The sequence below is a fragment of the Helianthus annuus genome, chromosome 2, assembly GCF_002127325.2.
Source record: "Helianthus annuus cultivar XRQ/B chromosome 2, HanXRQr2.0-SUNRISE, whole genome shotgun sequence".
In the NCBI taxonomy this organism is placed as follows: Eukaryota; Viridiplantae; Streptophyta; class Magnoliopsida; order Asterales; family Asteraceae; genus Helianthus; species Helianthus annuus.
Window position 1 is genome coordinate 129,573,869 of NC_035434.2, and position 12,909 is coordinate 129,586,777.

Genomic DNA, 12,909 nt, shown 5'->3' on the forward strand with positions numbered 1-12,909 from the left:
TTAATACATGTTGTTTGTTAGCAGAAGTAAGATGGTTCATCACCTAGACTTGCTAGATCATGTTTAAGAACATGAACTAACAAGATGTCAAAGTTAAAGATATGAAGGATGATGAAACCATACATACATGAACTTTGAACTTGAATAAATATAAGTTTTCTTGGAAAAGTGAGTTGTAAACTTGTAGATCTGAAGATCTATGAGTGGTTTTTCGAAAGAACCAAGGGAAAATAATAGTTTTGTTAAAACTTGGATCTTGTATGAACTAAACACATTTTTAGTGGGTAAACAAGTGTGGGAACACTTGTGTAGAAAGAAAATTTAACAAAGAAATATTTTTAGAAAATATGACTAGAAGTTGTGAAAATACACATTCTTTAAAAATAAAGTTTTTAAGAAACTAATCATATTTTTAAAGATAACAAGACCTACTAAGTATGTTAGTTATTTACTACATATTTTTACAAACTTTCAAGTTCATAAGTTTATGGTTCATGTTTATTTTTGTCAAGGTTGGTGATAAAAAATTGTATATTGTTGATTGTTAATTGTTTGAATGATTTTACAAAAGAAAATGATATGCTAAAAAGCATGGACACCTCCATTTACCGAGGAAACTTTAGCGAAATTTTTCTCGAATTACAACACTTAGAAATATTTTTCTAACAAATGTTTACAAATATATTTATAACTTGGTATTCAAAATAAACATCGCCATGATTTTTATTACAAAAAAACCAAGTACCTGAGGTGGATTTTCGTAAATAAAATTTGATAAATATATATTTAGTATATATATTTTATACTAAAACGCTTGTGTGATTGTTTGTTTATTGTGTGCACTAGATATATTATTTTTAGAGTAAAAATAATATAACTTGAAAATACCATGAATTTACGATTCCAAAATAATACCGACGCTCTCACAAAATAAATATATATTGTTGCTTTACGACACGTTAAAACGTAACTTATGTAGTATTTCTGAAAAATACTCTTATATGTGTATTTTGATAAGTATTATTTTGGAAAATGTATAAAGTAAAATATAATATTTTTGGGAAAAATATGTATATTTTGGATTAATTTGTTTTAGACAAGTGATAAAAAATATATTTTCGAAGTGGGACTTAAAATGTATTTTTGGGAATTAAAACGTGTACATGTATAAAAACCCCCATCCTTGGGAAGGAATATACTTATAAAATAAATAAGAAGTGTGAATACGAAATAGTTGCCTAACTATTTTTCCCAAAGACGTTAAACCCTAAGCCAAGGCTCGACCATCCATCCTTGGGAAGGAATATACTTGTTTTAAGTGTCGACTTTTTAAACAATGTTGTTGTGATAACTTTTAAAACTTGATGAATGGATGGCTATCATGGTTTTATTTTCATATAGCATTGTTGTGATTATGCTATGGTATTAAGAAGTCACACCAAATAAACCCACGCTTCTGCAAAAGCCAGGGTGTGACAGTATGCTGACAAACGAAGAAGACCAATTGAGTTTCAAGTTGGTGATAAGGTGATGCTGAAGGTATCACCATGGATAGGAATAATCCGGTTTAGAAAAGGGGGAAAATTAAGCCCAAGGTTTATTGGGCCATTTAAAATTATCGAGCGGATTGGTAAGGTAGCATACCTTCTCGAACTGCCTGAGGAGTTGAGTGGGATACATAGCACGTTCCACGTATCACATCTCCAGAAATGTCTAGCTGACGAAACCGCGTATATCCACTACGACGACATCGAGGTGGATAATAGTCTCAACTACGCAGTGAGACCAATTGTGATTTTAGACCGTAAGGTGAAAAGCTTAAGAAACAAGGTGATTAATCAAGTAAAGATCAAATGGGAACACCGAAAAGGATCAGACACCACTTGGGAGTCTGAAGAGGAAATGAGACGATTCTACCCTACACTTTTTGTATAAATAGCCAAACTTGATCTTTTATAAAAATAAAATAAATCAAACACACACACACACACATCAGTGTGTGCGTGCGTGGGAGCGACCAGGAGAGGGGAAAAACACCCAAACCCTTATTTCATCCAATTTGATCAATTAAAGGGTGAATTGGGCGTGTAATCACTACATGAATCAAAAATCTTGATCACCTACACTTGTCTAACACTAGGTAAGTTACAATTTCAGTTTTGGTGATGATTGATTTTTGGGTAAAGTTTGATTAGTAGAAATACTTGAATGAATGAGCAATGTTATGATTCTAGGACATGTGATTAGAGTGTAGGATTATAAACCTAACTGAAATCATGTGAAAAGATTTATAAGTTTTGTGTTAATATAGCTATGTGCCATATCATGAAGTGGGTTTCTATTTAGAATGAAAAACCCCAACATATTGTATGAACTATGTAAGTAATAATCTAGGTTGGTTGAACTTGTATGATGATATGGGCTGTGATGAGCAATGAAGCTTGAATAAGATTGAAATTCTTGGATTTACCAAGGTTTAATTGAGTAAAAATGGCTAATTAAGTAGTATGCACATAAGATGCTTAACAAAATGCCTAAAAGACGTTGATAGACACTAATTGTGGTGTTTGGCAAAGTAATAAGCTTTAGTTATGAGCCGAAAGGTTCTAATGATAATTGGCTTGTATATTTTAGGCAACACCAGCGAGGCGTCGGGAAGTCAAGCCGGTGCGGACGCTCGTTTGAAGGGAAAGCTTTGAGGTATGTGGCTAACGCTTCATCACTATTGTAAATTAGTTGTCATTGTTACTTGTTGGTAATTTAGAATGTGAAGATTTAGGTGGTTTGGTTTGCTTGAATGATGGACTTCATAATGGTAAATCAAGCGAGTCATTAAGGGTAGGTACAAACCGGGTAATGGGAATACCTTATCTGAAATCAAATAGCCCGGGTGATGGGTAGTAACGTATTAAACACGCAAACCGGTAATGTGAGCGTGGGTGTTGAACATAATGAACCCAAGGATGGGTCACTTTGTTACGAAGTAATGTCCCGTATTGTGCTTGGATGTTTTAAAAGTGCAAAGCTGGAACAAACGGGTCAAAACAGGAAAACAGGAAGAATTTGCAGAAGCTACCGTAAGTTACGGTAGCTAACATAACTTACGGTAGAGGGGAAATTGTTACGACAGTTTTCTACTGTCTTACGGTAGACCAGGGTTGCCCAGTGGCTACCGTAACTTACGGTGGCTACCGTAAGTTACGTTAGAGCCCATTCATTTTTGTTAAATTTTGCATATCTTATTTAATCGAATCCGTTTTTAAGCGTAGTTTCGATTATGCTAATTTTCTAAGGACTCTAATGCTAATAATTGTCAAAATTTCCAGTTTTAGGTATTGCAAGTACATGGATGATGATCAAGTTAATGCTTCCGAACCGAACACATTCAAGATCTAGTTCCGTAACTTTTGTTATTATTAGTTATTAAATAAGACTTATGCAAATGTTGGAATACTTATGTATCCTAATGTTGTTTTTGAAAAATTGTTAAACTCGTAAGTATTAAGTCAAGGATAACGTAAATGTTTTGGTTTGACGTAATTAATGATTAGTTTCATATAGTCAATAAGACTTTGTGTTTATATAAGTAGAGTGTTACACCATTACTACTCAAAGGTGTAAGAAGGTGTATAAGGAAGCTAGGAACTCTTGAAAGTTGAAGGGCCTCTTGCAAGTGCTTTTATCCACCTCATTTTCATCTAGTGATCATCCCTAGCCTTGAGCTAGTAGTAAGATCATTCTACTCTTCGTTTTACATCTTGTTTTGGTGGTTAAAGAATGATACAAGTTGTTAATCATGACGAGCACTATGAATCTTGAACATGAAACTTGAACATAAGACTAAAATCATAAGAAATTATGTTGTTTAAGTGTTGTTATGTTTGTTGATCGTTGATTGCTCATGTTATTGATGTAGATCATTATGTGATCTTGCTAGATAGTGATTAAAGACATAATCTAGCAAGCTGAGTGGATGATTATGTTAAGAATCAATAGATCATCCATATGTAAATCATGAACTTGAAGTGTAAGTTGTTTTTCTTGTAAAATGATGATCAAGGTAGATATAAAGTCTTGTAAAACTATGGTTTTAAGGATGATTTTTCAAGAACAATAAGTTAAAAATTCAAGATTTACTTAAGCTTGGTTCTTAAAGAAATTAACCGCATTTTTAGTGGTTAAACAAGTGTAGAAATATATATGTAACAAGGAAAACTCAAGAAGAAACATTTTTAGAAAAATGATTTACAAGTTGTAAAAGACTAATTTCTTTAAAAACGATGTTTTTAAATAAACAACCACACTTTAAAGGGTAACTAAGCCTACTAAACACACTTGTAAGTTACTACAAATTTTTGTAAATTTTCAAGTTCATAAAGGAGTAATTTATGCTTGATTTTGGCAAATTGGTAAGTGTTGATTGGTTTATTGTTGATTGTGGTGATTTATAAAAAAAATGATATGCTTTGAAAGCATGGAAACCTCCATTTTTAGGGGAAACTATGGCAAATTTTTTCTAAAAATTAAACACTTAGAAAAATATTCTTAAATAAATACTTACAAGTATGTTTTAAACCAAGGATTTTCATATAAATTTTGCCATAATTTCTGTTACAAAGATTATAAATATTGGAGGTTGGTTTTTGTAAATAAAAGTGACTAAATATATATTTAGGAAAATATATATTTAGATGTCACCATGTGTGTGATTATTTGTATATTATGTGTATTAGTTATATTATTTTAGGACTTGAAATAATATAACTCACCAAAATACCAAGAAATTACAATCCAAAATATACCAAAATTCCAAGAAATAAATACATAACTTATAGCCAAAATATTGGAGAAACCGAACAAGGAATATAACTTACATAAATATTCTGGAATTAATTCATAAGTATATTTTGGTAAATAGTATGTTGGACACAAGAGAACAAAAATATGATTTTTACTATTATTACAAAAATATATCATATTTTTTGACAAGGAAAAAAAATATTATTTTTGATAAGTAAAAATATATATTTTCTTGGAATTATTAGAAGATATGTTATTTTTGGGAGAAAATGTATATTTTCTTGAATAAACATGAAATACATTATTTTTTGGTGAAAAAAAAAAGTTTATATATATTTTCCAAGTTAAACTTGAAAATATATTATTTTTGACGCTTATATGAAATTTATAAATATTTTTGCCAAGGGAAAAATTATAGGTGATTTTTCTATGTAATATTTCTTAAAATATATATTGAGAATATATATTGATGTATTTTTATTAGAAATATTATTCCGGAAAAGTCAATACAAAAATTAAGTATAAGATACTTAATAAACACAATAAAATACGTATTCTTGTATGTATAAATATACACCGGAATACGCCATCGATGCCTGGCAAAAATATACAAGGATAAGAATGTGAGTAAGAATACGCCCATCCTTGGGAAGTTATACATGTACAAGTACATAAACATGTCAAGTTAAAATATATTATTTTAACTAAAATTCCAGAATTCATAAATATAATTGAAGTTAAAATATTTATTATTTTAACAAATAATTATATAACTTGGAATAATATTTAAGACATAATGAAACGTAACTCAAAGACACTAATTAATACTAAGTCAAGGCACGACCCGCTCGTCTAATAGACCGTAGTACGTTGTAGGTAGTCGTGTACACTAGTAGCAGCTTGGATTACGTCGGATTGAAGAACGCAAAACTGTGAGTTCATGTCCCCCTTTTGCTTTTAACTGGTTTCAGTTTTATAACTTCGGGGGTGAAGTAAATGTTACAAACTGTTTACAAACGTTTATATGTGGTATGGTTAGGTAAGGAAAGGTACTGTTAGATCATGTGAGTGGTGGGTAGAACGCTTAAGACCATTATTCCTCATTGTAGGACTGAGGGACATGAGTGATAGATCTATTTTGGGTGTAGCGAGCCCACACCCATGTGGACCGAGGTTTGGCCCATGAGGTAACTATGTCTTACAGCCGGAGACAAAATTTGCTAGGTTTGAGCCTTCCTGCATCACGTCACACATATTAATGGCCTTGCAAACCATTAATGATCTGTTTTCCTTGTTGCTTTCATACCGGGATTCACAAACATACATACATACTTGCTTATAATGATTACAAAGTTTATTCGAGCTCACACACTATACACATGAACTCGCTCAACTTTTGTTGATGTTTTCAAACTACATGTAATTTAGGAAACTATGTATGGATCTGGCGGGCGTTGAAGTTTTCAAGTGTTGTTTGGAATAATAGATGTCATCCGGTGTCGAATGGTTTGTAGTGTGTATCCTATCCTGGATAGGATACATATTCCAAAGCCTAGTTTTCATTAGTGTCGTTTGTGAAGTCCTTATGGAGCTTGAAACTTGTTGGTGTTGTATTCTGAATGCAAAGTCTGTGTTTTGGGATTTAAAACAATGTTGTTGTAATGTTTTAAAACTTAATCAATGGATGAACATCTCTGGTTTTATCATATAGTTGTTTGTTATGGTTGAATGCGATGATATTAAGCAAGTCACACATAATCACGCTTCCGCAAAATTCAGGGTGTGATAGTTTGGTATCAGAGCTTCGATTGTAGCGAACTAGGATTCCCTCTCGAGTCTAGACTACATTCATTAGGGATCTCATGAAAATATTTTTACAACATGTTTTCATTGCATACAGAAAATGCCCAGATCCAGGGAACAAACGTTTTTACAAAAGGAAAGACAAGAAACACGATTGCAAGGTTTACATTTGTGGTTTAGTCTGGGATAGACTAGGAATGATAGAAAGGATTCGTGAGGAATAATGAGGATACATGATTTCATACACTGTCTTTAATTGCATACAAAGTAGTAGTGGTTGATATATGTGCATATGTCATGATTGTTATGTTACAGGCATTATGTCTTCATCCGAGGGCGGATTGTCCGACACCGATGACCCTATGGCTATTGTCTCTGATGATGAGATTGCACCGGAGCCGGAGATCTTTACATCCAACACTGAGAGCGACCCAGACATGCTATCAGACGACGAGGACGACTTTCAGCCGTTCGCGTTTCCTGACTTTGGAGATGACTTACTGCTTGCTGATGGTATTCCAGACGAGGATCCTTTTCTCATTCCTGTTCCAGTCCATGACCATCTCATCATTGGGCATCCCGATGGTGAGCATATCGTGGCTCGATCCTCGATCCTGTTCCTCTCGTGTTCATACCTCCCGAGGATTGGCCTTTTGACGATTTGTTTGATGATGACGTTGATCTGTTTATTGATGGTCCTCCTGATGACGCCCATGGTGATGGAGGGATAGACAAGGATGTTATTGCTTTCCCACCTCCTGAGATTCCTGTCATTGAGCTATCCTCTGATTTTAGTTTGCACTCTGTCTTAGATTCCTTTGAGTCTGTGACTTCCTCAGCTTTACGGACGGTCAGATTACAGCGCTATGCCACTGATTCTGATGATGATACTGCTACGTCTGCTGCACCATCTCCTCCACACGACCCCAAGCTTGATCCTGAGCCAGATTTTGTTCCTCTTGACCAGCCTGATGTTGCACCTGCTGATCCTGAGCCGATACCTGACCCCGACCCTATTCCTTTTGGCTTCCAGACATTGCACACCTTATTCCTGACCCAGTTCTTGCACATGTTGACCCTCGTTTTGTTGAGCCATTTGTTCCTCCACCCGCACCCGCTGATGTTGCTCCCCTCCCTCCTGTAGAGTCCGATGTCTATCGCACCGACTTACCGGTCGTTTTCCTTCAGGACATCCTTGCACCCCGTCCAGGGGAAGGTACTTCAGGTCAGCACCCGCGTAACAATCCTTTTGCTTCAGCAGCTTTTCCACAGATCCCACCGACTCCACCATTTGCTCCTTTCACTTCTTTGCCACTTGATGAGCCATTCTGATGGTTCCCACCATACCTAATGCCGATTTCAAATCCCTATCATCCCTCCCATTTTGTTGGCTATACACATGATGAGTTACTTTATTTGCTTCAGCTTCAACTTGATGTTATGAGTCGCAGAGTCTTGGAGCTTGAGCTGACTCCCCATCCTCCACCATGTCCTTGTCGGCCTGCTTTTGTTCCCCCTCGTTCATCACCGTCTCCTTTTTTCCCACCCACCTGCTACTCTTACTCCTTTTCCAGAGCTTGATGCTCGATTCCTTACTGTCGAGCAGTAGATTAGTTACTTGCTTCGTCATGTGTGCAAGCTCGAGGAGGAACTCTCACAAGTTCTCAGTTTGCTTTTCCTCCCTCCTCCACCTCCGCCATCAGTATAGTAGGTTTTTGGTCTTATGCGGGTGCATTACTTTCGGTGAGAGCACTACTATTGAGCCGAGATTGTGAAGACTTTTGAAGACCAACTTTTGACTATATGACTTTTGTATATTGATAGACTTATTGGACAAGGGTAGTGTGACCCTGTGCCCCTTTTGATGTGATACACCCTGTAAACAATGTAGTTGTGGTCGATAATTAATAAAAGCTCAATCGTCATGTTCTCACTAAACACATTGTTGAATTACTTGTTTATGCCATGATTGTGTCGATGCATGATTGTTTGATATGATGATTGTTTATATATATGTACATGCGACCTCTAGACAATTACTTATTTACTTGGCAAATAAGACCTGACATATCCGATCTTCTTATTAGAAAAAGAATGCCTCCTCGAAGGGACATTCAGCTGTCCATGACCGAGGCAGAATTACAAGCGCGCATCACACAGGCCATCGCACAACACGAGGTTCTTTGCTACAGACACATCGGAGGTACCTCAGGGAATAACCCACCTAACGGTAATGTTTAAGTCACCTAAGACACATTACAATACGTTTGGACAATTCCAAGTGTGCTTTGCTAATGCTTTCTATAATGATGTTGCTTGGGTACAGGCTGTACCTACAAGTAGTTTTTGGACTGCAAGCCCCTGAACTTCGAAGGCACTGGATGTGCTGTAGCTTTTGTGAGATGGGTCGAGAATACAGATTCTGTGTTGCGAATGAGCAATTGTACTCCCGAGCAACAATTCACGTACACTTCTGGGCTGTTTCAAGATGGGGCTCTGTCATTGTGGAACCTTCAGGTTCACACGTTGGGCGAGGATGCTGGGTATGCTTTGACATGTAATGAGCTGAAGGAATTGATGCGTAGGAAGTATTGTTCTCAGGCGGAAATCCAGAAACTGGAAATTGAATTCTGGAACCTGAAGATGGAAGGTCCAAAAGTGGTGGAATACGTGCAGAGACTTCATGATTTGTCGCGAGTTGTTCCATATCTGGTGGAACCAGAGTTTAAGTGGATATAACAATTCGTCTGGGGATTGGCGCCTCAGATTCTGAGCTTGATGATGGCATCAATGCCTCCAACAACCATCTATGCGATTGACTTAAGTGTGGCACTCACTAAAGAAGCGATTAGATTGGAAAATTTTTCAACCCCTGAAGAGAAGAAGGAGACTCATGCGGAGTCATCTGGAAAGAACAAAAGGAAGATCACTAACTTTCAGAAGGGTACTCGGGCGAATAACAACACAATGCTAAAAAGGGGAAAAGGTATATGGGTACCCTGCCTAAGTGCGACAACTACCTACTTCATCATGCTGGGCCATGCAGGTATGGAAAATGTGATAACTGTGGTAAAGTGGGGCATGTCAAGGAGACGTGTTGGCATGGTATTGAAGGTGGAAATGGAAGTCAAGATGGTAACGGAAATAACTAAAGAAACAACAACAACGACTATCAGGGCGGAAACAGTAATGATCAAGAACAAGGTCAAGGTTGTGGTGGCATAGGGCATTTCAGGAAGGTTTACTTAGGGACTAAGCTGAGATGTGATGAGTGCAAGTTTCACCATGAAGGTCGATGTCTGAGGCCTCGGTGCGATAGGTGCGGAAAGGAAGGACACAGCAAGGATGCCTGTTGGGCAAAGTATCCCAAACAAGGAGGAAATGATGACGACAACCAAGACGGAAACGATAATGGTAGAGTACCAGGTTGCTTCAAATGTGGAGACGTGGGGCACTTTAGGAAAGATTGCCCAAAGAATAACCAAGCCCACGGAAGAGTGTTCAACATCGGAGCTAGGGAAGCACACCAGGATCTAGATGTGGTTACTGGTTCATTCCTTATTAATCAACACTTTGCATCTGTGCTATTTGATACCAGTGCTAACTATAGCTTCGTATCTCTAGAGTTTAAGAATATCCTTGGTTTAGTAGGAAGTAAATTAGACATCTCGTACTCAATAGAACTAGCTAATGGGAAGCTAGTAGAAGCCAAAGAAGTAATTAGAGGCTGTGTTATAGAGCTTGGAGAGCGTGAGTTTTCGATAGACCTTCTGCCAGTTGATTGGGAAGCTTCGACGTCGAAGTTGGGATGGATTGGTTGTCGAGTAATCGTGCAGAGATTGTATGCCATGAGAAGGTTATCCACATCCTGGTGGCGAATGAAGAGACGGTCGTGATTCATGGGGAGAAGCAGGATACGCCCCTACGGATTATTAGTTGTTTGAAGGCACGGGAGTTTTTGCGTAAAGGATGTGTTGCTTTCTTAGCTCATGTCATTGACAATGAGGCCGAAGAACCGAAGTTCAAAGATATCCCTGTGGTCAGGAAATATCCTGAAGTCTTCCCCGAAGATTTGCCAGGATTACCTCCTCAACAACAAGTTGAATCCCATATTGGCTTGGTTCCAGGCGCCGCGCCTGTAGCCAAGGCACCTTATCGACTTGCGCCCTCAGAGATGCAAGAGTCGTCAGCGCAACTTCAGGAGCTGCTAGATAAGGGATTTATAAGACCAAGCTTCTCGCCTTGGGGAGCTCCAGTGCTGTTTGTCAATAAGAAGGATGGTAGTTTTCGAATGTTTATCGACTGCCGAGAGTTGAACAAGTAAACCATCAAGAATTGGTATCCCTTGCCAAGGATTGATGATTTATTCGACCAACTTCAAGGATCAAGTTACTATTCAAGCTCGATCTTTGATCAGGTTATCACCAGCTGCGGATTCAGGAAGAAAGTATACCGAAGAACACCGAGTCAGAAATTTGTTTTTAGACATACGCTAATGTTGTGTTTATACACAGTACACAAAATAGTTACACACAGAATACAACACTTTGAAGGTTTACAAAACATGCATTTAGGACCTTCGGGAACTTATGTCAAAATTCATTAAAGGTCTCCACGTAAGAACCACGTCTATTAACTCGGGCTAACGCCATTATCCTGTCACATATGCTATTTTAGTTAGCCGAACAGGTAGAGTACTTAAACTTCTTTTATTGGAATTCGCACTTTTGCATCTAGCGAGCAGATCTTCACATCTCTACTCCTCTTAATGGTCCTTGTATCACGGTCATTTCTTCATTATAGCGAATACTCATTGCTTCATTTCTTGAAAATACATAAGTTACGCATGCATCGTTTGTTACGCATGTGGTCTCATTTCGAATAAGCGTTTCATCAAGGTTCAAATATTATTTCGCTAAATCTAATTATTGAATTGTGATTCGAATGACCCACACTATTGTAATGATTGGCTCCTTTGTTATCAAGACAACACACTTTCTTGAAATTTCTTTTCCTTCGAGTTACATACACGGTCCATCTTTGTAACATTGCCGAAACTTCCTGGTCGATACATGTATTTATTGTCGGATTGCGCTGAAACCAAGTTCAATTGCTTGAACTTATCCATTTCATATATTCAATTCAAAACACCATATGATGTGTTGAGAGCATCATATCCAATTCATTTTTGCAAGCGTTTCATTTGTTCCGAGTCACAGTAGACTTGTTTGGTCTACGGCTCCATTAAGTCGTCTCTTGATTCCAACACCTTGTGGTGATGCTTTCACTAAATTGAAACTTGCGCTAATCTCATTTATGCATCTCATACACGGATTTAATTGTTTATTTATTGACTTGCTCTAAATTCGCTCTGTTTTATCATGATTAAAGCAGTCTTAACACCATCCTGTGTTAAGACAACAGTACATCAATTCATTTTATATTCCAGTGTACCTCCTAACGGTTCTTTCATTATCAATCGAATTCCTTGCAGTATTTATTGCATTTTCATCTTCGATCGGAAACAATAGTTCTCTGGTGTTCCATATTCAATTGAAAACCCTATGACATTGTTTAAATCAAATCTTCAGATTTGTTTCAGTGCGCTTTCATTTGATTTCAAACACGGTGAACTTGTTCGGTCACCGCTATTATTGAATTATGTCGTTCACTACGGCACCTTGTGGTGTCGGTATAAACTTGTAGCTTGTTCTAATCATGGTCAACCATTTCATACAAAACTAAGCATATTTTACTTTTGACTCGTCATTTAAACACTCTTAATGCAACTATGTATTATGACAATGACACACCAGATTCGGTTGTATTTCATTTCGGTATATCCTTGCAATTCAATAATGTCAACACACTAATTTTATTCATTTATGTGTTCGGAAGTTGACGGATCATTCTCATGTCACTATTACATTTGAGCTTGCTGATTCTGAGTTCATCTAGCGGATGTTATTATTTCTAGAACTCATTTGCACATTGTAAACGATCGTTTGGATTTCTATCGGTCAAAACTCCTCTTTTGTTGAACCCATGTTAACTAAGTTACACTAGGTTATACATCTATACATCTCGTATCCTTTAACGTCAAATTCTGAAACACATACCTTTTAACCGCTGGGTTCTTATTGTTGTAATATGTCCTTGGATTCACCTGATTCGATTAAGTCTTAATTCAGCTTCATGATTAATCGCCTTGGTATTATTCATATCCATACACGCATTACGTAGCCCTAAGAAGTTAATGTAGTTTAAATTTCAAGGACGAAATTTTCTTAACAGGGGGAGAATGTG